This window comes from Ranitomeya imitator, chromosome 6 (assembly GCF_032444005.1).
Source record: "Ranitomeya imitator isolate aRanImi1 chromosome 6, aRanImi1.pri, whole genome shotgun sequence".
Classification (NCBI taxonomy): domain Eukaryota; kingdom Metazoa; phylum Chordata; class Amphibia; order Anura; family Dendrobatidae; genus Ranitomeya; species Ranitomeya imitator.
Genome location: NC_091287.1, coordinates 555,575,218 through 555,601,784, shown reverse-complemented (window position 1 = coordinate 555,601,784; position 26,567 = coordinate 555,575,218).

The window sequence follows — 26,567 nt, the reverse complement described above, 5'->3', positions numbered from 1 at the left end:
AAATCCCTATTTATTATAATTGCCAGACCTGAAATAACAAGCACTTTTCACCTATTGTGTCCCCCCCATTTCCTTGTAGATTGTAAGCTTGCGAGCAGGGACCTCACCCCTAATGTCACTGTTTAAATTGTCTTAACTTATACTGAATTTATTGTCTGTACATGTCCCCGCATATTTGTAAAGTGCTGCGGAATATGTTGGCGCTATATAAATAAAAATTATTATTATTATTATTATTCAACATTAATTTGATTCACATTGAATCAATTCGCTCATCCCTACTCAGTGACCCTCTGAAGCTTTAAGTTAGCCTCACTTGGTGAAGTGGATCCTCCAAAGTCCTGAAGGGCACACGGGCCTCGGGCATTGGTGCAGTAGACAGGTGTGGAAATCAGGACACAGACAACTGAGGTAATGGTAGCCGCAGGCAGACGGGAAACGTCCGGGAGATGGCAGAAAGGTAGCAGAGTTACTGGAAGCCAAAGGCAGACTGAAGCAGTGAACCGACAACTAAAAGTCATAGGAACACTGAAGTCTTAATACCAAGACACAGGTGTACATCTTGGTAAGTCTTATATAGGTACAGGGTCACATGGGATCACACCGAGTCATCTGCAAAGCCCAACGTGTAGCACGACAGTTTCTAGCTCACTGGGGTAAGGGAAGCAAAGCATAGATCAGGGATAGGTGCCTAACACCTTCTCTGAAATTTGCAAACATTTAGTAGAAAAATAGTACCCATTTATAACTACAACACCAGATCCATGTATGGATGGTACCGGGAGCTGCACTTTTCTGGTCCTTGACCCACTGGCAGTGAACTGTTGTTGGCCCTACTCCTTGATTGAACCTGTTTTCTATTGAGCCTATTTTGGCTCTTCTAATATGTTGCAATGTGTTGCCTAATGTTTTCCTCTTACCACTAAGAGAATGCATAAGTATCACAAGACCGCTGTTGGGTGACCCAAGACCAGGGGCTCCTTTCCTGGTCCTAATACTAGGGGGCACCCTAGCTCACCCTGCTCCCCAGGCTACTTCAGATGGTGAAGATGCCGGGGCCTCCGCCCTTGCCTTATCTCCTAAGTTAGCACTCCATCTTTTTCCTTCCCCACTCAGGGAAGAGGGGCTCTACTTTGTACCGCAGTACACCAACCCAACAAACAGGGCAACACAGACAAGGGTTAACTGAAAACTCCAGACACACAAAATATTCACTCACATATAACAGAGGAATGCACCTGGGTGTGCAGGAAGGGGAGAAAAAAAACAAAATAGAGAAGGATAAGGAATTACCACTCCTACAGACCAAGCAACAGTCGATAATAACTTCTCCAGCTCTCCTTCTTATACCAACTCCTTTCCCTCCATTAGCCATGCAGCAAAAGGTAGCTCTGACAAGGATAAGTAGCAGAGCCCAGATTATATAGGGGAAAGGAGTGGCTAACCGAGCACAAGGATTCCCAACATGGCCGATTAACCTCTGTTCTGCCAGAAGAAATACACACATTTAATATGACGGAGAAGTGCTTTTTCTCAGTGCCGGAGTAGGAGCAATCAGATGCTGCGGTCCTCTGGCTCCACTCTATCGCGGTAACCGCGCGACAAAAAATCATCCATTTTCACTATAGGAGATGCATATGTGTTGGAACACACATACAATTGGTTGCCACTTCTTCCTGCCTCATTAGTTCGAATACTGGAGGTTGGGTGTTCTCGGAGTGTAGGTCATCCAAATATACTCTGATGGTGGCCATTATGACATGGGACTAGCATACAGGTTGTATTGTGGGGCCCCGTGGATAAATTATTATTTGTAGAAGACGCTACAGGAGATGAGGGCAGCGATTAGGACTGCAGTACCGTCTTGTATCTAAGAGGGTGGTATCTGCAGAGGATGAGCAAGTAGAGTCATCACAACTTTGGAGATGTTCAATGGTAGGAGAATCAGGGAAAGAAAGGTTACACCAAGGTAGAAGCATATGGGACAAACCAACGCCGGTTATGATGGCTCCCCTCTACATAGGAAGGAAAGTGCAAGAGTTAAAAAAAATCCTGTTTTGTGCGATGAGAGCCTTGATGACAAATTGTGGAGCTTTCCGAGGGCTATAAGAACAGTAACCACTGAACCTTAGCGTTCCTTTTTATCACATTGTCATTTCCTGTGTCGAGGGATCATAGGCGCCGCATGTTATATTGAAGATATTGAGGTAACGTTTTATGAGTTTTTTTGTCAATAAATTAGTTTACAGGGATGATTTCTGGAGGCTGCAGCATTTTAATATGTTTTCAAGGACAATATTCTGAGGATCTCATCCATGTGCATCATTTCTCTTTAATATTGTCTCACCCGATCTTGGAGCACCGCTTATCTAATCCGTGCTTTGGCTGGATAATGTGCTTTATTCACACATATATATATTATGTTCTTTTTATGCTTTATTTTACATATATTTAGACATATCTGGGGCGAGCTTGTGCCTTCTACAAATATTGGCTATGTCAGACACAGATCGGGGTAAAGACTGTTGAAATCGAGAGGAGACCATATAGGAGGATAATTGTAGACAGTTGAGTTCCGCGCTCATCTATTTCCATCAGTTTCAAAGACAATGACTAGTGTGACTCCATGTCCATTGCTCCATGCAAACTTTAGATCCCATTATTAGGATCTTAAAGGGAGACCTTGAATGGAGATTGCGGTGCAGTGGTCAGCTATCTCTGACTGTCCCATAGGCAACGAATGAGAGCCATGGTGGATGGGTGTGAGACAGTATCTCATTCTTGGGATCAATGGTGGTCTCAGCTGTTGGTCCATAGCAATCGGCAAGTTATCACCTATCCTGTGCATTTTTGTTAAGGAATTTCCCTTATAAGCAATGTTTTGGAGGGTCAAAGGAAAATAGGAAAGGTGGGAAAAACATGCACCAACATGGAGAAGACATACAAACCCCATGTAGATGTCATCAGAAGTCAAAATCAAACTTTGTATTCCTAGCCACAAGGCAGCCATGCTAACAACCGAGACAAAGTTCTGCTCACTCTTCGTTTTTAATAGGAGACAAAAACAAGTTCACTATTGCACTGGAGCCTTTTTTGTCTCGTTATTTGTGCTTTTTGTCTGGTTTTTGTTTGTGACTTATTCTTTTTGCAATTTTTTTATAAAGTCTATTTTATATGTATTTGCCTACTGTTTGATTTTTTTTCCAATGTGCTTGTGGATGAGATTTGGGTTTTCTGCTGAATTTTAGCTTTTTAAAAAGTTATGTACTCTTTGAACAAATTTGCTCCAATAATCTATTAGAGTGAAAATTTAGCCTAAAGAGTAGGGATAAATGAACCCAAACTATACAGTTCTGGGTTAGTACTGGAGAACTAGTATTTGGAACCAAATCCCGAACATGGACAACGGAAGCACGGTTTACTGTTCGGGTTCAGATGCCAAATAAAGTTTGTTGAAAGGCTGCAGAATAGCCAATCAACAAGATTTTAGGCTGTAGGTACTTCCGAAGCCATCACAGTGATACCATGTATTTGCATAGCTGTGATTGCCAGCGCATCTCATGACTCAGCTAGTATAAATGCCGGATAATGGGTGCTGCTGCCATTCTGCTTTGCTAAGCATAGGGACAGGTCACAGCTGGAGTGAGGGACAGTATTAGGTTTTGTGTGTGTGCACTTTACCAAAAAACCTCTCTGTATGTATGCGTAAAAACAAATTGTTCTACTCTGCACCCATGTCTGTAGGAGTTGTGTGCGTAAAAACAAACTGATATACTCTGCACCCGTGTCTGTGGGAGTTGTGTGTGTAAAAATAAAGTGTTTTACCTCTTCACCCATGTCTGTGGGAGTAGTGTGTGTAAAAGCAAATTGTTCTACTCTGCACCCGTGTCTGTAGGAGTAGTGTGTGTAAAAGCAAATTGTTCTACTCTGCACCCGTGTCTGTAGGAGTAGTGTGTGTAAAAGCAAATTGTTCTACTCTGCACCCTTGTCTGTGGGAGTAGTGTGTGTAAAAGCAAATTGTTCTACTCTGCACCCGTGTCTGTAGGAGTAGTGTGTGTAAAAGCAAATTGTTCTACTCTGCACCCGTGTCTGTAGGAGTAGTGTGTGTAAAAGCAAATTGCTCTACTCTGCACCCTTGTCTGTGGGAGTAGTGTGTGTAAAAATAAGGTGTTCTACTCTTCACCCGTGTCTGTGGGAGTAGTGTGTGTAAAAACAAATTATTCTACTTTGCACCCGTGTCTATGGGAGTAGTGTGTGTAAAAACAAATTGTTCTACTCTGCACACGTGTCTGTGGGAGTTGTGTGTGTAAAAATAAAGTGTTCTACCTCTTCACCCATGTCTGTGGGAGTAGTGTGTGTAAAAGCAAATTGTTCTACTCTGCACCCGTGTCTGTAGGAGTAGTGTGTGTAAAAGCAAATTGCTCTACTCTGCACCCTTGTCTGTGGGAGTAGTGTGTGTAAAAATAAGGTGTTCTACTCTTCACCCGTGTCTGTGGGAGTAGTGTCTGTAAAAGCAAATTGCTCTACTCTGCACCCTTGTCTGTGGGAGTAGTGTGTGTAAAAACAAATTGTTCTACTCTGCACCCGTGTCTGTGGGAGTAGTGTGTGTAAAAACAAATTGTTCTACTTTGCACCCGTGTCTGTGGGAGTAGTGTGTGTAAAAACAAATTGTTCTACTCTGCACACGTGTCTGTGGGAGTTGTGTGTGTAAAAATAAAGTGTTCTACCTCTTCACCCATGTCTGTGGGAGTAGTGTGTGTAAAAGCAAATTGTTCTACTCTGCACCCGTGTCTGTAGGAGTAGTGTGTGTAAAAACAAATTGTTCTACTCTGCACCCGTGTCTGTGGGAGTAGTGTGTGTAAAAACAAATTGTTCTACTCTGCACCTGTGTCTGTGGGAGTAGTGTGTGTAAAAGCAAATTGCTCTACTCTGCACCCTTGTCTGTGGGAGTAGTGTGTGTAAAAGCAAATTGTTCTACTCTGCACACGTGTCTGTGGGAGTAGTGTGTGTAAAAACAAATTGTTCTACTCTGCACACGTGTCTGTGGGAGTAGTGTGTGTAAAAGCAAATTGTTCTACTCTGCACCTGTGTCTGTGGGAGTTATGTGCATAAAAACAAATTCTTCTACTCTGCACCCATGTCTGTGGGAGTTGTGTGCATAAAAACAAATAGTTCTACTCTGAATCCATGTATGTGGGAGTTGTGTGCGTAAAAACATATTGTTCTACATTGCACCCATGTCTGTGTGACTCCTCCACTTGGACATCCGCCTCCTGGTTCCAGATTTTTTTTTATTCTGTGTTAAGTCAGTTCAGTAAATAAAAAATAAATAAAAAACCACTGTTGGACTCTCAGCCCCTGCCACTTCCATCTACACCGCTACGTCCTCCTCCACTTGGACCTCCACCTCCTGGTTCAAGATTATTATTTATATTTTTTTAAATTTTATGTTCTTTTAAATTATTTCCCTATCCATATTTGTTTGCAGGGAAATTGTTCTGTTTTTACCCCCATTTTGCTTCCTTTTGCAGCCCCTTAGCCCTTACGCTGACGGTTTTACAAGGCATTTTCAACCACCGTAGTTCGAGTTCCCTTTGACTTCTATTGGGTTCGGGGTCAAGTTCAGATGCCGAATCAAAGTTTGAACGACAGCTCGGCTGAACCCCGACGAACCCGAACATCTATGGGTCCACTCATACCTAGTAAAGAGATTGTCCACTACTCAAACAACCAATTCTCAATCACTATGTTTCCACAAAGTAAAACAATAACACTTATTCTCACCTCCGGTGTGGGTGCCATTCCAGTTGTGTCTGCACTGACTCTCCAGGGGCTCGTGTGGATTAGTGGCCACATCATTATCACCTCTTTCGGACAAAACTGATATCAATGAGAAAGTCAGAGCTGCGCCTGCTCCCTCACTTCCTTGGATGTCAGATCTGTCCAGCGGACTGGAGAATGAAGTGGCCACTGACTGGCTGCAGGGATTGTAATGTCACGTGAGCCCCGGGGGAGCAGACGCCGTTACCAAAAGGAGTATAGCTGTTATCATTTTACTTAATTTTATCATTTTAAATTTTGTGATATTTTAGTGGAACTTGTGACTTTTTGTGCTAAAAAGTGTCAAACAAAGTTAATAAAGATAACAAAGAAATTTTTTTTATTTAGCATAAAATTCATGAAACATAAAAATACCAACAAATACCACAAAATGAAAAAGAAAAGTATCTTAAAAAAAACACAGTAAATGATGAATTGGGCCCTAAGTGCGATTCCAGAAAGGCACTTTTTTAAGTTGTCATTTTGAAATATTATTTATATGATTACTTTTTGGAAGATTATGGTCTGATCCATCGGACAATTTGAGATTTTCACGTGTAAGGAATTAAAACTTTACCAGACCACATTAATTGAGACAGCCAGGATAAAAAATCAAGGAAGGCTTTGTATAAGCCTTGTCATGGCAGTCCATGTAAGGATGGAGTACCTGAAATCCTTGCCATGGGACAGCGTTCCTGCTAGTCTGCTCCTTTGATCTCCTGCATCACGGCTCTAGTTTACAGCAGTGCGGTTCCATTTTCGGTAGTCTGGGTCATCCTATTTACCTTTCCATGAATTTCATTGAGGACACATTTCTCACTAAACGAATTAAAAACGCTGAATCTCCATCTCACACAACTGATTTCAGGAGATGTTAAGCTAAGAAAAAAGATAAATTAGGAAACATCTGTATCTATTGACCAGATAGGTAGTCAAACCTCTTCTGGTGTCCTGCTAGGTAATCCACCTTCAAATCCTCTTCGGATTCTTCAGTCTCCAGTTAGGTGGCCACAGGTTTGACTTCCAGCGGTGTAGCTCTAGCTTCACAGATTTTCTGTTAGATAGTTCCATCTCATATTTCCAGCTGAGTGATGCCTTCTTCTCCATTCTTCTTCTGGCGAGTCTCATCCTTGGTCTTCTGCAATGTCATCCCAAAGTCTTTTCTTACCCAGTTATTTACACATGTCAATGCCCAGTCATGAGGTCTGATCTCTAGTTAGTTCCATCCTTGGCATTGAGCATTGTGGTTTTACGTTTCTTTAATCTGCTACTTGGTAGCCTCATAGGAAACTATATTATTCTACCTTGTTTAGATTCCTACTGGGCAGTCTCTCACTGTTTAGTTGTGCATTCCTTCCTTTCTAATTTTGTTATTCCCACTTTTGGTGTCCCACTTTTAGTCTCCTGATGGTAGTCCCTCTTCCAATATCTCATCTGGTCTTGTCCTTCATCTATTCTAGTTATTCTCACCTATGGTGTCCAACATCGTGGTCCTACTTCCTTTGGTCTCCTACTCTGTAGTCCTATGTCGATGCTTAGACATATGGTTCCTCCTCCTTCTCCATTTCAGTTAGTCCTTCTTCCAGTATTGGTGTCTAACTGTATGATTTTTTTTCTCCCTTGGTCTCTTGTGAAGTTGTCCCACTTACATGCTCGTCTGTATAGCCCTTCCTATTCCAATTAAGGTGTGCAACATTGTGGTTTTACCTCCTTCAGTCTTCTGCTTGATGTCAAGATATGTGGTCCCACAACTTCCTTTCTTGTTAGTCCCACCTGTGTTGTCTAACATTGTGCCTTTAAGTCCTTTTGTTTCCTGCCTATTATTAACTATTGCATTTGTGTTCTGACCACTTGCAGTCCAGATAGTGCCACTTTTGTGGTCTAGCATTGTGGTTGTACTTCTTTTGGTCTTCTGCTAGACAATCTTTTCTCAAAGCCCTATGTGGTCCCAACATAAATTCAGTTACTCCCATCTTTGTTGTCCAGCTTTATAGTCCATCTGTTTCCTGTTGCACAATCCTATTTCAATGCACAGCCATGTGGCCCTTTGTCATCTGATGAAATGAATATGTGTCCAGCAATGTGATTCCACCACCATTGGTTTTCGGATAGGTTGTCACATTTCAGTCTAGTCCCTGGTCAACAGGATTCTTCCCTGGTCTATAGATATTAGAGTTGGTGTAAATCGATTTGCATTGGTTGTGACAGTAATCTGTGTCGGAAGGTTAGGAGCCGTGAAAACAACCTCTTACCTGACGACTCTTCTTTTGATTTGCCCTCATTGCACCATGTCATATGTGCATCATGACACAACGATGATGTCACGATACGATGACAAATCAAACCACTAATCTACCACTATTTTATGTATCTGAATGGCCATGTATTAAGCCCTGATTATTATACACCTCAGTTGAGATATATTAGACCATACCTAACACCACTAGATTACTTTATTTCTCTAATGACCTTGAAAATGTCCTTGCAAAATTCAGGTTTACCAAAAAACACCATAGGGTCTCCTCACCCTATTCATATTTGTCTGGAGTAACTACTTTTCTGTTCAACATTGTGAAGGAAATCCAGTGTTTGCCAAAAAGTAACTGAAGGTTTTTATTAGAGTTGGTGCGGATGGATTAGCACAACCCAGTCCATTGGTTATGATATTACTCTCTTGCCAGGGGCCATGAGATCTGCCTATTATCTTATGGTATACGTGGCTCTTCTTTTGATTAGTCATCGTTTCGTGACATCATCGTTGTGTCAATAGTAAGAGACCTAGCACTCAACTTTAGGTAAGTTGCAGCAGGAAAAATTTATTGTAGAAAATACAGGAAAACGTTTCGGTCAATTGTGACCTTTCATCAGTTACAGGAGGTCATTAAATAAAAGAGGGTAACAGTGGATGCCGCGTCGGAGAGCACTGCAGCTCCAGGAATCTTCCTATTTGCTCATAGCAGTTTGCCTACAACGACCACGCTGAACTAATTTTGATATATGACCGTGCAGCGATTATAGTTCCCGTTACCGGCTTTTATTTAATAACCTCTTGTAACTGATGAAGGTCACAATTGACCGAAACGTTTTCCTGTATTTACTACAATAAATTTTTCCTGCTGCATCTTACCTAAAGTTGAGTGCTAGGTCTCTTACTATTAATCTATATGGTTTGGGAACCTGTCCTTAGCGCCCCTTCTCTAGTAGTGCTCACGGTTAAATTTTCCAATCATCGTTGTGTCGTGATGCACATATGACATGGTGCAATGAGGGCTAATCAAAAGAAGAGTCGTCAGGTAAGAGGTTGTTTTCACGGCTCCTAACCTTCCGACACAGATTACTGTCACAACCAATGCAAATCGATTTACACCAACTCTACTATTTATAGACCAGGGAAGAATCCTGTTGACCAGGGACTAGACAGAAATGGGACAACCTATCCGAATACCAATGGTGGTGGAATCACATTGCTGGACACATATTCATTTCATCAGATGACAGCGGGCCACATGGCTGGGCATTGAAATAGGATTGTGCAACAGGAAACAGATGGACTATAAAGCTGGACAACAAAGATGGGAGTAACTGAATTTATGTTGGGACCACATAGGGCATTGAGAAAAGATTAACTAGCAGAAGACCAAAGGAAGCACAACCACAATGCTAGACCACAAAAGTGGCACTATCTGGACTGCAAGAAGTATAATAATCAGGGCCTAATACATGGCCATTCAGATACATAAAATAGTGGTAGACCCAAACCTGCCAATTCACATGCAGAAGACTCCTCTGAATCATATCCATTGTTCAGTTTTCATGTAGACGGCTCCTCATCAGAAATGCAGTACGCGTCCTCAAAGAGAGTCTGCCTTTAAAAGGATGAGGTGTAAACTCAAGTTTGGAATTGAAAAGTAGAAAATAGTTGACAGTTGTCTGCAATGTCTGCGCTGTCAGAGCCGCGTATCTGACCCTTAATCCCTCAATCTGAACACAGCGGCCGAAGCAGAAAAGACTTCTTCTCTTACGCCTGCAGTTTCCATATGAACATACATAACATTACTGCAGAGAGGGTCTACACTCTATGAAAGCAATGACAAAATATAGAAGCATTAGAGTAAAAAACCTTAACCTTAATTACTACATGGGTAATTAATAATCTGACACCGTCACTTGTTAATGATATTATAATGAGAAGAACCCAAAGATCATTCTAACCAATGCCCACCACGGTCTTCTGCTCACTGTGGAGTCATTGGCCAATAAAAAAAAATAGTTTGGCTTGGAACAACTCAAGATAACCTTTGACACAATTTTAAGGAATAGGGAGTACTAATATCCAAAACGTTCATTTCTTAAGATAACAGAGTTACAGTAACCTGAACATTCACACAAAACCTGGAGCCCTCATCCCTATAACAAGTTCAAACTGTCTCTAGGTGCACATGCCAGTATGAGAAGTCCAAAAACTGCCCCAATTCTCATGCTCTGGAACCTGATATTCGCTCTATTTTGAGAGAGTGGTTCCTCCTTATCAGCATTTAACCAGTACTAAAGGTGCAGGAACTTCCTTTCCTTCACTTTACAGCAGACATTGCTCCTGGAATTTCCAATAGCGTGCCTGCCCTAAACTGAAAGCCCACCTCCAAGTTAGGCCTATGTGTAGGTTGATAGACAGCAAACCAGGAGCAGAAAGACAAAAAAACACTCCCACACTTCCTGTGGATGCAGAAGATATGCCTCTATTTCCTGCAGAGAGACCAAGATACTTCATCACTTCCCATAGAAATGAGAGTCCAAAGCCCACCCCCACTTCCTGTAGAGTAATAAAAACCCACCCAATTCATGTGGAGAGTCAATGAGATGTCCTTTCTTCCTGTAAAGAAAATAAACACTCTCTACTTCCTGTAGAGGTAAAAATTTCCATCCTCGTTTCCTGTAGAGAGACAAAGAATGGTCCCCACTTCTTGTAGAGAGACAAATACCCTCCCCCACTTCTCTTAGAGAGATAAAAACCCAAAAGACAAGCCTCCGTTTCCTATAGAGAGACAATGACATGCTTCTGCTTCCTGTAGAAAGACAAAGATGTGCCTCCACTTCCTGTAGAGAGACAGAGACATGTCTTCACTTCCTGTAGAGAGACAAGACATGCCTCCACTTCCTGTAGAGAGAAAAAGACATGCCTCCACTTCATGTAGAGATACATGCCTCCACGTTATGTAGAGAGACAAAGACATGCCTCCACTTCCTGTAGAGAGACAAATACATGCCTCTACTTCCTGTAGATAGACAATGACATGCTTCCACATCATGTAGAGAGACAACATGCATCCACTTCCTCTAGAGACAAAGACATGCCTCTACTTCCTATTGATAGACAACTACATGGCTCCACATCATGTAGAGAGACAACGACATGCCTCCATTTCCTGTAGAGAGACAAAGACATGCCTCCACTTCCTGAAGAGAGACAAAGACATGCCTCCACTTCCAGTAGAGAGACAAAGCCATGCCTCCACTTCCTGTAGAGAGACAAAGACCTGCCCCCACTTCCTATATAGAGACAAAGCCATGCCTCCACTTCCTGTAGAGAGACGACATGCCTCCACTTCCTGTAGAGAGACAACATGCCTCCACTCCCTGTAGAGAGACAAAGACAGACCTCCACTTCCTATAGAGAGACAAAGACCCCTGCTTGTAAGACAAAGACCAGCCACCACTTCCTGTAGAGAGACGACATGCCTCCACTTCCTGTAGAGAGACAAAGACAGACCTCCACTTCCTATAGAGAGACAAAGACCCCTGCTTGTAAGACAAAGACCAGCCACCACTTCCTGAAATCTTAGGATGTCCCCTGCTTGAGAAGGAAGGACAACAGGTAGCAGACAGCAATGTAAACAGGTAGGGGACATCTAGTGGGGGAATTCAGGATATTTAAAAAAAAAAGAATAGTCATTTGGGTGGCAGGAATAAAATAAAAGCAAAAACTGGTGTCTTCTGCGCTGGTGACATGTCCCATTCAACTATAGCACTGTGGTATATAACAGTGGATTAGATCCTATAATATACGCTTGTACCTTTAATAAAGGTCAAAGACATCTGCTTTCGATAGTTTAAATTGATTTATAAAATTACCACAGAATACATAAATAAATCAGCAAAACATAGAATATTCTGAAGAAATAAAATGAAATAAAAAAAATAGTATTAAATATGTCTCCGTGTATTACAAGAAATGTGTAGGAGAATTGACTAACGGGTAGAGAGCATCACTGCAGCACGCATAAATCATATGTAATTGATAACCCAGGCTATTGCCTACGAGCAAATCCAGCCAAATAGCTATTGTAAAGAACGCTATATGACAGGAATGGAATAAGCACAAAGTATTAGAAATGAAGTTCATGTGTGGCCCGAGGAGAGGAAACAGCAAGCTATAAGTAACCGCGTGTCTTACACTAGATGTGTGTCCTGCTCGGTTAATTTAGAAAACTCTTAAGGTGCCAAATGTCCTTTTACTAACCTTGGACTGAAGCAAGAGAGGGGCGATCGGTACAGAATACACGTTGCTCTGACGTGCTTTCCGTCAAATGTTTTCGCTAAATTACAATTTAAATCATAAAATATCAAGTCTCCGAAAGGTGAACCATTGTCGTAGGGAAGTCTTCTCTTTTCCATTACCGGATCCACAAACATGTCGTGAAAATAAGAATTTATTACAGTTTAAATATTGTACAATACAAAATGATTTATTTTAGCAAAGTTAAAACGTTGAAACTTCAGAACCACTTTACTAAAGACCCCCCCCCCCCAAAAAAAAAAATACTTCTGGAATCCAGTTCCATTTTTTTTCTACCGAAAATGGGACCGAATCCTATCAAAAATTGGATCAACTTGGTCAATAATAATGGCCATGCAAGTGTGCAGATGCAAAAGCTGAAAGAGGCTGTCCAGACTTGATATGAAATTCTGGTGTCTCTTTACGTGACTGCAGACTTCTGATAACTGACAGCATGCACACCGATGCGTGTAGGAGGTCACATGACCACAGGTATGCTTACTACCTACTGGTTTTGCCCAGCGTCGAATCAGAGCATCACAGACTACTCCTATCGGTGACTCTGCTGCTTCATTTGACCGCACGTCAATAGATCAGCCCTTGCTCTTCTGCTCTGTCGACTGCCAGTGCCATATTGATTGACAGCAGGGGGGCAGGCTATCAATCGGCACCACATCGGTAGTGAGGCACCATCAAGAGAAGTAGCTGTTCTCGCGACGTAACGCCAATGGAAGCTGCAGAATTGCTGGCAGGAGCGGTCCACCATTGGTTTACTCTTGACATAGTTGTCATGATATATTGAGATCATGGAGGGGCGACACCAGGAGGAAGTTATTATTGATAAAACATTTTCAATACAGAAAAAAAGTGACATGTTCAATTCTAGATGTATTACCCCCTAAAAGCATTACTTTCAATAGAGTCTGTCGGGCAGGGCACAAGGGCCTCGAAACACTGAACTGGAGTTATAAAGGCTACAAGCCCAGCTCTAGAATTAGAATTATTATTAATAATGATAATAATAATAATTTTATTTATATAGCGCCGACATATTCTGCAGCACTTTACATTTTAGAGAGGACTTGTATATACAATAGACATTACAGTATAACAATAAACACATAGATCAAAACAGATACCAAGAGGAGTGAGGGCCCTGCTCGCAAGATTACAATCTATGAGGAAAAGGGGAGAAATGAAAGGTGGATGGCAACAATGGTTTTCGTTGTTCGGACTGTAGTGAAACGCTACCAGAGTGTGTTGGGGGACACTCGCTTGGCATAGGATTCAAGCACTCAAGCACATTTTCTCCACAAATGAAGTCCATTATGGTTTATTAAAGCATCATAAACCGCACCGTAAGCCAGGTTACACATCACCAGCTTACACATAGTGTTACTTTAACACGTGTGGATTTACAAAGCATTCAATAGTCACGCCTTATCTCTCCAGTCACCGGGTGACTGCACAGTTCAGCAACTGTCATATGTTAGCGCACAGTTCATCATAGTTCATTGTATGCATCAACGAAACATATTACCCACCAACAGTCTGTTCCAATGGCAGATACGTCTCTGCCGTATATTAGTTTTTTTCCCATACCAGGGGTTACCTCTCAGGAGCTCCGGCTCAACACACTGACTCCTGCCAGTGCTGTTTCACAGGGAAACTGCCTAACTGGGATCAGGGGACCTCGGATAGTCCAGACCCACAGTAGGAACTGTAGCTTCCCCAACACAGAAACAGTCCCAGGTTCTGTAGGTGCAGCCTTTCCATGCGCTTCCAGGAAGTCCAATCAAAGGCACTTCCAACACACAGGCCATCAGTCCATGATCTTACCAGGTGCTTGCAGGACTCCAGTCCATCCCAGAAAAATCCAACACCCTGACCATTCCAGGACTCACACTCTTACCAGGTGCTTGCAGGACTCCAGTCCATACCAGGACAATCCAACACCTCGAGCATTCAGTCCATAGCCTCAGCAGTGCTTCCAGGACTCCAGCCCACTTCAGGACAATCCAACACCCAGGCTATTGCAGGACTCACACTCTTCAGTGCTTCCAGGACATCTCCACTGCCAGGAGACTCCAACACTGATCGTCCACTAGGTCCACGGTCTCAGGTGCTTCCAGGAAGACTCCACTCACAGGAGCTTCCAACACCGACCGTCCAGGACCTTTGCACATGGACCAAACAGATCCATACACTCTGACCCGATGTGACCCACACCCTGGTCACATTATCTAGCTGTAAACGCTCCCCTGGGTGGGAGTGTGGGTGTGTGTGGCTAGTTTGACCCTCCCATCTCTCATAACTAGCCCTGCCAGTCTCCCATTAGAACTACACCAGTACTTGTGGGACTACAGGTCCCAGAACACAACACAACTTTAAGTAACATAGTAAGTAACATAGTTAGTAAGGCCGAAAAAAGACATTTGTCCATCCAGTTCAGCCTATATTCCATCATAATGAATCCCCAGATCTACGTCCTTCTACAGAACCTAATAATTGTATGATACAATATTGTTCTGCTCCAGGAAGACATCCAGGCCTCTCTTGAACCCGTCGACTGAGTTCGCCATCACCACCTCCTCAGGCAAGCAATTCCAGATTCTCACTGCCCTAACAGTAAAGAATCCTCTTCTATGTTGGTGGAAAAACCTTCTCTCCTCCAGACGCAAAGAATGCCCCCTTGTGCCCGTCACCTTCCTTGGTACAAACAGATCCTCAGCGAGATATTTGTATTGTCCCCTTATATACTTATACATGGTTATTAGATCGCCCCTCAGTCGTCTTTTTTCTAGACTAAATAATCCTAATTTCGCTAATCTATCTGGGTATTGTAGTTCTCCCATCCCCTTTATTAATTTTGTTGCCCTCCTTTGTACTCTCTCTAGTTCCATTATATCCTTCCTGAGCACCGGTGCCCAAAACTGGACACAGTACTCCATGTGCGGTCTAACTAGGGATTTGTACAGAGGCAGTATAATGCTCTCATCATGTGTATCCAGACCTCTTTTAATGCACCCCATGATCCTGTTTGCCTTGGCAGCTGCTGCCTGGCACTGGCTGCTCCAGGTAAGTTTATCATTAACTAGGATCCCCAAGTCCTTCTCCCTGTCAGATTTACCCAGTGGTTTCCCGTTCAGTGTGTAATGGTGATATTGATTCCTTCTTCCCATGTGTATAACCTTACATTTATCATTGTTAAACCTCATCTGCCACCTTTCAGCCCAAGTTTCCAACTTATCCAGATCCATCTGTAGCAGAATACTATCTTCTCTTGTATTAACTGCTTTACATAGTTTTGTATCATCTGCAAATATCGATATTTTACTGTGTAAACCTTCTACCAGATCATTAATGAATATGTTGAAGAGAACAGGTCCCAATACTGACCCCTGCGGTACCCCACTGGTCACAGCGACCCAGTTAGAGACTATACCATTTATAACCACCCTCTGCTTTCTATCACTAAGCCAGTTACTAACCCATTTACACACAATTTCCCCCAGACCAAGCATTCTCATTTTGTGTACCAACCTCTTGTGCGGCACGGTATCAAACGCTTTGGAAAAATCGAGATATACCACGTCCAATGACTCACCGTGGTCCAGCCTATAGCTTACCTCTTCATAAAAACTGAATAGATTGGTTTGACAGGAGCGATTTCTCATAAACCCATGCTGATATGGAGTTAAACAGTTATTCTTATTGAGATAATCCAGAATAACATCCCTCAGAAACCCTTCAAATATTTTACCAACAATAGAGGTTAGACTTACTGGCCTATAATTTCCAGGTTCACTTTTAGAGCCCTTTTTGAATATTGGCACCACATTTGCTATGCGCCAATCCTGCGGAACAGACCCTGTCGCTATAGAGTCCCTAAAAATAAGAAGTAATGGTTTATCTATTACATTACTTAGTTCTCTTAGTACTCGTGGGTGTATGCCATCCGGACCCGGAGATTTATCTATTTTAATCTTATTTAGCCGGTTTCGCACCTCTTCTTGGGTTAGATTGGTGACCCTTAATATAGGGTTTTCATTGTTTCTTGGGATTTCACCTAGCATTTCATTTTCCACCGTGAATACCGTGGAGAAGAAGGTGTTTAATATGTTAGCTTTTTCCTCGTCATCTACAACCATTCTTTCCTCACTATTTTTTAAGGGGCCTACATTTTCAGTTTTTATTCTTTTACTATTGATATAGTTGAAGAACAGTTTGGGATTAGTTTTACTCTCCTTAGCAATGTGCTTCTCTGTTTCCTTTTTGGCAGCTTTAATTAGTTTTTTTAGATAAAGTATTTTTCTCCCTATAGTTTTTTAGAGCTTCAATGGTGCCATCCTGCTTTAGTAGTGCAAATGCTTTCTTTTTACTGTTAATTGCCTGTCTTACTTCTTTGTTTAGCCACATTGGGTTTTTCCTATTTCTAGTCCTTTTATTCCCACAAGGTATAAACCGCTTACACTGCCTATTTAGGATGTTCTTAAACATTTTCCATTTATTATCTGTTTTTCCATTTATTATCTGTAACTTTAGACAGACAATGCAGAGTGTCTTCTTCTGCAACACACACACCGGCCATTTACACTCCTGCCGGACTTTGTCTCATCACATTTATGCTTCCAAGCGCCCCCTGGCTGTAACGTGGGTCACTGCACCACAGGACGTTCATATAATGCTGCATGAACCGGTTATCAGCCTAAGTCAATACAGACACAGAGGACTATTAAATGCATGAAGCATGTGAGAACATGATGCGAGGAACTTGGTTCTGGTAAAAATTTTGAATAGGCCACACAGGGATAGTTACGTTAATGCGTTAAGGCGGTAGGCCAATCTGAAAAAAATGAGTTTTTAGGGCACGCTTAAAACTGTGGGGATTGGGGTTTAATCGTATTAACCTGGGCAGTGCATTTCAAAGAATTGGCGCAGCACATGAAAAGTCTTGGAGACGGGAGTAAGAGATTCTGATTTTTGAGGATGTTAACCTCAGGTCATTAGCGGAGCGGAGGGCACGGGTAGGGTGGTAGACTGAGACCAGAGAGCAGATGTAGGGTGGTGCTGAGCCATGAAGTGCTTTGTGGATGAGGGTAGTAGTTTTGTACTGGATTCTGGATTGGATGGGTAACCAGTGTAATGACTGGCACAAGGTAGAGGCATCGGTGTAACGGTTGGTGAGGAATATGATCCTGGCTGCAGCATTCAGGACAGATTGGAGAGGGGAAAGTTTGGTAAGAAAGAGGCCGATTAGTAGAGAGCTACAATAGTCCAGACGAGAATGAATAAGAGAAGCAGTAAGAGTTTTTGCAGTGTTGAAAGTAAGAAAAGGGCGAATTCTAGAAATGTTTTTGAGGTGCAGATAACTAGAGCGAGTCAGTGATCAGATGTGAAGGGTGAATAAAAGCTCAGGATCAAGTATGACCTCAAGACAGCGGGCATGTTGTTTGGGAGTAATGGTGGAACCACACACAGAAATGGCAATGTCGGGCAAAGGTAGGTTAGTAGAGGGAGAGAACACGAGGAGTTCAGTTTTTGACAGGTTCAGATAGAGGGATTTGATGTGATGCATGTGATGCTCGTTCACACTCACCTGTTGCAAGCAACAGGTGTGGGCAATAAGAAAATCAGACCTGACACCAGATAAAAAGCGGAGAAGTTGCCTCAATCTTTGCATTGTGTGTCTGTGTGTGCCACACTAAGAATGGAAAACAGAAAGAGAAGAAGAGAACTGTCTAAGGATTTGAGAACAAAAATTGTGGAAAAATATTAAAAATCTCAAGGTTACAAGTCCATATCCAGAGATCAAGATGTTCTTTTGTCCATGGTGCACAAAATATTGAAGAAGTTTACAATTTATGGCACTATAGCCAATCTCTCTGGACGTGGATGGCAGAGAAAAATTGATGAAAAGTTACAATGCAGGACAGTCCGGATGGAAGATAAGCAGCCTCAATCAAGGTCCAAAGAAATTCACACTGTCCTGCAGGCTCAGGGTACATCAGCGTCAGTGCAAATTATCTGTCAACATTTGAATTAAATGAAGTGTTATGGCGGGAGACCCAGGAGAACCCCAATATTGACACAGAGACATAAAAAAGCTAGACTACTGTTTGCCAAAATGTACATGAGTAATCCAAAGTCCTTCTGGGAAAGCGTATTGTGGACAGATGAGACCACGATAGAGCTTTATGGTAACACACATCATTCTACTGTTTACCAAAAACGGAATGAGGCTTCAAAGAAAACAACACAGTACCTACAGTCAAATACGGTGGAGGGTCAAAGATATTTTGGGGTTGTTTTGCTGCCTCTGGCACTGGGTGCCTTAAGTGTGTGCAAGGCATCATTAAATCTAAAAAATTGGCAAAGGATTTTGGGTTGCAATGTAGTGCCCAGTGTCAGAAAACTGGATTTGTGTCCTGGGTTATGGGTCTTGCAGCAGAACAATGACGCAAACATACTTCAAGAAGCCCCAGAAATGGATGGAAACAAAGCGCTGGAGAGTTCTGAATTGGCGGCAATGAGTCCAGATCTAAATCCCATTGATCAATTGTGGAGAGATCTTAGCATTGCTTTTGGGAGAAGGTGCCTTCAGATATGAGAGACCGGACCATTTTGGGTTTTTTTGTGAAATTATGTCCAATTTGCTTTTTTTCCTTTGTTATTTTGTGTTGGTCCAATACACATAAAGGAAATAAACATGTGTATCACAAAACGTGGAATTGCAATCATTTTTTGGGAGAAATACTTCTTTTCATTTTCTGGAACAATTTGAAGGATGCCAACACTGCTGTTTGACAGCTGGTAGTTTTTGCAACCACACTGGTCATCCATGGCTTAGGTTTTGACCACCTGAAGTTACAGAGTGGTGTCAGAAAGTGTGGAAGTGTTTAGTGCAAGAAAAACGCAATCTTGATACCATATCGGTGCGCCATCTCAAGCTTCATGACATGGGTTTCCAGGGTAAAGCAGTGTGTGCAAGCCTTACATCACCAAGCACAACGCTGAGCATCAGATGGAGACTTATAACCACAGGACAATGGAGCAGTGAAACAGTGTTCTCTATAGTGACAGATCACACTTCTCTACCTGGCACACTTATGAATGGAGATTGTGAGCTCGGCCTCTCCCCAACATTAGGATCTGACCTCACAAATGCTCATCTATATGAAGGAGCAAAAAATTACACAAATCTTGCAGAAATTCTTCCTAGAGGAGCAGGAGTTGTTATCAGGGCCGGCGACAGCACCCAGTGCACCCGGGCAAGTGCCGGGACCCTGAGTAGGCAGGGGGATCCACTCGCAGTCAAGGACACCAGCGCACTATGGAGGCCTGTTGTCTGTGCCTGTGAGTGGGACCCCCTGCTTACTCAGGGCCCCCCGCACTTGCAATACTTAACTCTCCCCATCATACACTGGAGCATCATACATGGGGCCCATTATACCCTGGAGCATCATATATGGGGCCCATTAGACCCTGGAGCATCATATATGGGGCCCATCATACACTGGAGCATCATATATGGGCCCATCATATACTGGAGCATCATATATGGGGCCCATTATACCCTGGAGCATCATATATGGGGCCCATCATATACTGGAGCATCATATATGGGGCTCGATATACCCTAGAGCATCATATATGGGGTCCATCATATACTGGAGCATCATATATGGGGCTCATCATATACTGGAGCATCATATATGGGGCTCGATATACCCTAGAGCATCATATATGGGGCCCATCATATACTGGAGCATCATATATGGGGCCCATTATACCCTGGAGCATCATATATGGGGCCCATCATACACTGGAGCATTATATATGGGGCCCATCATATACTGGAGCATCATATATGGGGCTCGATATACCCTAGAGCATCATATATGGGGTCCATCATATACTGGAGCATCATATATGGGGCTCGATATACCCTGGAGCATCATATAAGGGGCCCATCATACACTGGAGCATCATATATGAGGCACATTATACACTGGAGCATTATATGGAGCCCATTATATACTGTATGGAACATTATATGGGGCTCATTATTCTGTATGGAGCAATATATGTGGCTCATTATACTATGTGGAGTATTTTATGGGGTCTTTTATTCTGTATGGAGCATTATATGGGGCTCATTATTCAGTATGGAGCACTATGTGGTGCGAACAATACTGTATGGCGCAATATATGTGGCTCATTACACTGTATGGAGAATTATATCTGGCTCATTATACTGTATGGAGCATTATATCTGGCTCATTATACTGTATGGAGAATTATATGGGGTCCATTATTCTGTATGGAGTAATACAGTGGGGCAAAAAAGTATTTAGTCAGTCAGCAATAGTGCAAGTTCCACCACTTAAAAAGATGAGAGGCGTCTGTAATTTACATCATAGGTAGACCTCAACTATGGGAGACAAACTGAAAAAAAAAAATCCAGAAAATCACATTGTCTGTTTTTTTAGCAATTTATTTGCATATTATGGTGGAAAATAAGTATTTGGTCAGAAACAACCAATCAAGATTTCTGGCTCTCACAGACCTGTAACTTCTTCTTTAAGAGTCTCCTCTTTCCTCCACTCATTACCTGTAGTAATGGCACCTGTTTAAACTTGTTATCAGTATAAAAAGACACCTGTGCACACCCTCAAACAGTCTGACTCCAAACTCCACTATGGTGAAGACCAAAGAGCTGTCAAAGGACACCAGAAACAAAATTGTAGCCCTGCACCAGGCTGGGAAGACTGAATCTGCAATAGCCAACCAGCTTGGAGTGAAGAAATCAACAGTGGGAGCAATAATTAGAAAATGGAAGACATACAAGACCACTGATAATCTCCCTCGATCTGGGGCTCCACGCAAAATCCCACCCCGTGGGGTCAGAATGATCACAAGAACGGTGAGCAAAAATCCCAGAACCACGCGGGGGGACCTAGTGAATGAACTGCAGAGAGCTGGGACCAATGTAACAAGGCCTACCATAAGTAACACACTACGCCACCATGGACTCAGATCCTGCAGTGCCAGACGTGTCCCATGCTTAAGCCAGTACATGTCCGGGCCCGTCTGAAGTTTGCTACAGAGCATTTGGATGATCCAGAGGAGTTTTGGGAGAATGTCCTATGGTCTGATGAAACCAAACTGGAACTGTTTTGTAGAAACACAAATTGTCGTGTTTGGAGGAAAAAGAATACTGAGTTGCATCCATCAAACACCATACCTACTGTAAAGCATGGTGGTGGAAACATCATGCTTTGGGGCTGTTTCTCTGCAAAGGGGCCAGGACGACTGATCCGGGTACATGAAAGAATGAATGGGGCCATGTATCGTGAGATTTTGAGTGCAAACCTCCTTCCATCAGCAAGGGCATTGAAGATGAAACGTGGCTGGGTCTTTCAACATGACAATGATCCAAAGCACACCGCCAGGGCAACGAAGGAGTGGCTTCGTAAGAAGCATTTCAAGGTCCTGGAGTGGCCTAGCCAGTCTCCAGATCTCAACCCTATAGAAAACCTTTGGAGGGAGTTGAAAGTCCGTGTTGCCAAGCGAAAAGCCAAAAACATCACTGCTCTAGAGGAGATCTGCATGGAGGAATGGGCCAACATACCAACAACAGTGTGTGGCAACCTTGTGAAGACTTACAGAAAACGTTTGACCTCTGCCATTGCCAACAAAGGATATATTACAAAGTATTGAGATGAAATTTTGTTTCTGACCAAATACTTATTTTTCACCATAATATGCAAATAAAATGTTAAAAAAACAGACAATGTGATTTTCTGGATTTTTTTTCTCAGTTTGTCTCCCATAGTTGAGGTCTACCTATGAAGTAAATTACAGACACCTCTCATCTTTTTAAGTGGTGGAACTTGCACTATTGATGACTGACTAAATACTTTTTTGCCCCACTGTATATGGGGCTCATTATACTCTATGGAGCATTATATTGGCTAATTATACTGTATGGAGCATTATATGTGGTTCATTTTATTGTATGGAGTAATATATGTGGCTCATTATTCTGTATAGATCACTATGTAGTGCCCATAATACTGTATGGCGCAATATATGGGGTTCATTATTCTGTACGGATCACTATGTAGTGCCCATAATACTGTATGGAGAATTATATGGAGCTCACTATTCTGTATGGAGCAATACGTGGGGCTCATTATCCTCTATGGAGAACTATACTGTCCGGTTTCTGAGCTATTGTAGAACGTACAATGGATATCACTTTTGTAATGTAAGAAGTGAAATCTTTAGCATTGTACTATTCCTATACTTCTCTGCTGTATCTGTGCACCATGAATTGTGGTATGTGCCCACTGAGACTCTTTTGCGCTGGTTGCTATGTCTGATGAGGAGCCGACTCCATATTAACGTCTATGGATGTACTGTAGAATGGAAGGTCAGAACAGCTCCTGGAGGTAGGATGTGGGGTGTACATACTTTTCCCCACATAGTGTATGCTATTCCGTAAGTAATGGCGTATTTTTCATATTCTAGATTAATCTAAAGAGAAAAAATGTCTGTATGGAAGTTGTGGACAGAGGGGGGTACAACATGGCCAGGAGTCTCTGAGAAGTTTATTACGGCTCTTCACAAATTATAGGCTACGACATTCTAATACATTATTGAGTTTGTGCACTCAGGTATAAAAATACTAAAAACCACGGAACATTTTACTTTCCTTTCTTGAAAATTACAGAGAAGACTAGGGGAGTAGATTTCGCTCTTCGGTGTGATAACACCGCTCCGTATTTAGAGGGAACCATCCAGATGAATATTTGACAGAAAGCCAGACGTCTCGGGAAGATCTCCATCAGACTAATGTATCAGAACTGAAGTTCTACTTGAGCGTGACAGCCGACGAGAAGCCAAACTGGGAATTTTCTCCTTCAACCTATTAAATATTCATTGCCATTGAAACAACACATTTTACCGACGTATTCATGTGTGTATTGTATCGGTATTTATTCTGGTCATAGACCAATAGAGCTTACCGTGGGCAATAATAGAAACTTCACAGATGTAATGGAAAAACACTTTTACCAGCGTAAACATGATCACCACCATGGAGGCTACTCTTTTCATTTGTGGATTACTTTACCAGTGACATGATCACCACCATGGAGGCTACTCTTTTCATTTGTGGATTACTTTACCAGTGACATGCCTTAAAGATGACCTGTCATGTGCTTCAAATATTGAGTTATATACCTTGTAAAAAAAAATCCCTGATCTCCCCCGATTCTGCCACTCTTTTCCTTTTTGTGCTGCGCTGCTCCATTGCAGAGATATTAACGTATTGTTTTTGGATCGTAGCATGTGAAATCTCTACTTGAAGACCAACTGGGTGTCTCTTCAGAGTTTTGTGTTGGGACGTGTGCTTTTACCCCACCTTTACAGAAGCAGCCAATCATTGCTGTGCAGCTTATCTAGCAGTGTCAGATGCTGCTGAGCTGTAATTGGCAACATCTGGGAGTAGTAAAAGTGCACGCCTCCAAAAAAGACTCTGCAGAAACGCAAAGTTGGTCTGCAATCGGTGATTTCACATACTGCGCTCCAAAAGCAACAAAAAAGAATATCTCTGCAATAGAGTGATGCAGCACAAAACTGAAAAGGGTGGAGGAATCAGGGGACCTCATGGATTTTACAAGGTATGTGACAGGTTCTCTTTAATAATGTCTCCATGACTACAAAATTAGTCTTCCTGAATTTCATGAATCCTCAAAATTTTTCAAATATTCTCTCCACCACTGATTGTCCCATCACTCTGGTTTTCTGCAAATTCTGAATCTAATGAATTGATTCTACTATCTATAATATTACAAAAGAAGTTTCAATTAAAGAATGTCTTTGGGTGGATACTCTACATACCCAAGAACAGAGAAGACCCAAGAACAGAGAAGACCCAACAAAGTCATGACATTAGTGAAACGTGGAGAAAGGTCGGACAGAGGACAAGGGGTACAGTCAGTAACAATTAGCCCAAAATGCAAAAAGATTAGATAATACAATATAAGTATTTACTGACCAGTTTATAAAACAAAGGAAAGGACGGTAGGTAAATAGTGTATAAGTATCAAATACAATGACAGCAATTACTCTCAATAACATCGACTAAGAGTATATGAGGGTACAGAAACAGAATTAAAAGTTAGATGTGAGCAAAATACAACTCATTTAACCCATTCTATGAATAAACCAATGAAATGACAGTGCCGTGCCAGTACTTTAGTAATCGCCTATTTGGAGCAGTTTTCGAAATTTCTCTTACAGAAGAGGCCTTTTTTCCTAAGTAGACCACTATAAGGCTATTTATAAATGAGCATATATATTCCGATGTAAGATGGTACCAGTACATTCTGAAACATAAGTAGAAGGTTCCTTGCTGGGCTGAGTCCTGAATAATCAGAAACGCTGACTTGAAGCTCTTAGGGGATGCCGATCTCTCCAATGCAGGGCTTCCCTAAGTCCTTAGAGATGAGGCCGCACATGGCCTTGCCCAAGATGCTGTGTCCTTGGCTGTCCTCACTGAGTCAGCTCATGTCAAGCCCAACAACATATCCCAGAGTCACCAATGACAGATTCAGAGTTGCACCGCTCTATCCAGACTTTTCCCATTGATCAGCACCTCTACTTCCCTCCAGTCTCTTCTTTGCAGAAGGCCTTGTGCCACTGCCCTCTATTGGTCAGAACATATATTACATAACAAATGTCCAACAATACAGTAAATTGTGATTAACCCTTACAAAAGGATCACTTTCCGGTCAAGTGATAGCTAATAATTACAGATAAGCAAACTGATTCGCCGGACCATGTTCAGCAGTCACATCAGTAGTCCATAGTCATCTGACAGGAGACTTATGAACCGCCTCCTACCTGCCTGTGTCCCCAGCCCCTCTTTTGATTAGCCGGCATGGCACAAAGTCATATGCACCTCAATCAGCAATGATGATGTTGTGCCAAGCCATTAATTTACAACTGGAGCTGAGGATGTTGGAGAGAAAGAGGTGAGCCATGGAGCACGTCATGGCCGCTGGACCAGGGTTCTGCAAATTTATTCACTCATCTCTAGTAATAATGACTGATTGATGGGTATTATATACTCCTGTCCAGTGGTATAAATCAGTCTCTGCCTACCCCTAGTCATACAGTATACAAGTCAGGTGGAGACTTGGGAAATTACAGCTAATTTTGTGCTAATTTTCCAACAGCAACAATGAGACAAGGGAACCCACCAAGAGTGTTTTTTACTCACCGCATTCAATCTTGGATAACTTGGGCTTCAACTAATTTCCCTCAAGCTATGTAAGCAAAATTCTCACCAACAAAAAGTGCTCACAAGTAGCGATGAGCAGAGATGTTCGAGTCTGTCGGGTTTCAGAATGGTACCCAAACTCAATACCGAACCTGGATCCCATTAAAGTGAATGGCGGGCCCGAATATCTGGTATTTCCCATACTGTCATCTGTATGACAGTGCGGGAAACACAGGCTCTGATTGGCAGTAACTTTACTGATGTTACCGCTGTTGACAACGCTTCAGTTCTCATGTTGTCACACAGATGACAGCGTGTGAGCCAGCAGCTGTGACCGGCAGTCAAAAAGTTACCGCTGGTCAAAGTACTGCAGCGAGCAGGAAAGGTCAGAGAGGCCCAGCGCCTGCGCACTGCAGTACTTTACTCTGCCCTCAACAGGGCAGACAAAGTACGCCTGCGCAGGAGCCACAACAGGAAGCAAAGAAGAGGATGTTATCGTATGAAGATGGGAGATGCCGGACCCGGACCGCGACGCCCATCGGACCAGACCACACCAGGACCGCCCCTGGGTGAGTATAATGTAACTTGTTTTTCTTATCTTTCAGGTTACATTGGGGGCTTTTCTGCAGCATTATAGAATGCTGTAGATAAGCCCCTGATGGCGGTGGCCTTAGCTTATAGGTATAAAATGGGGTGACAGATTCCCTTTAAAAAGGGGGACCCAAAAAAAATTACATTGGATGCGTCAAGTTTTGTACTTAGCCTCGGCTCTTCTCACTTGCCCTTGCGCATTGGCAAGTGGGGTAATGGTTTTGGGGTTGATGTCAGCTGTTTAATGTCCGCTGACATCAAGCCCAAGCGTTAGTAATGGAGTGTCTATTAGATACCCCCATTACTAAT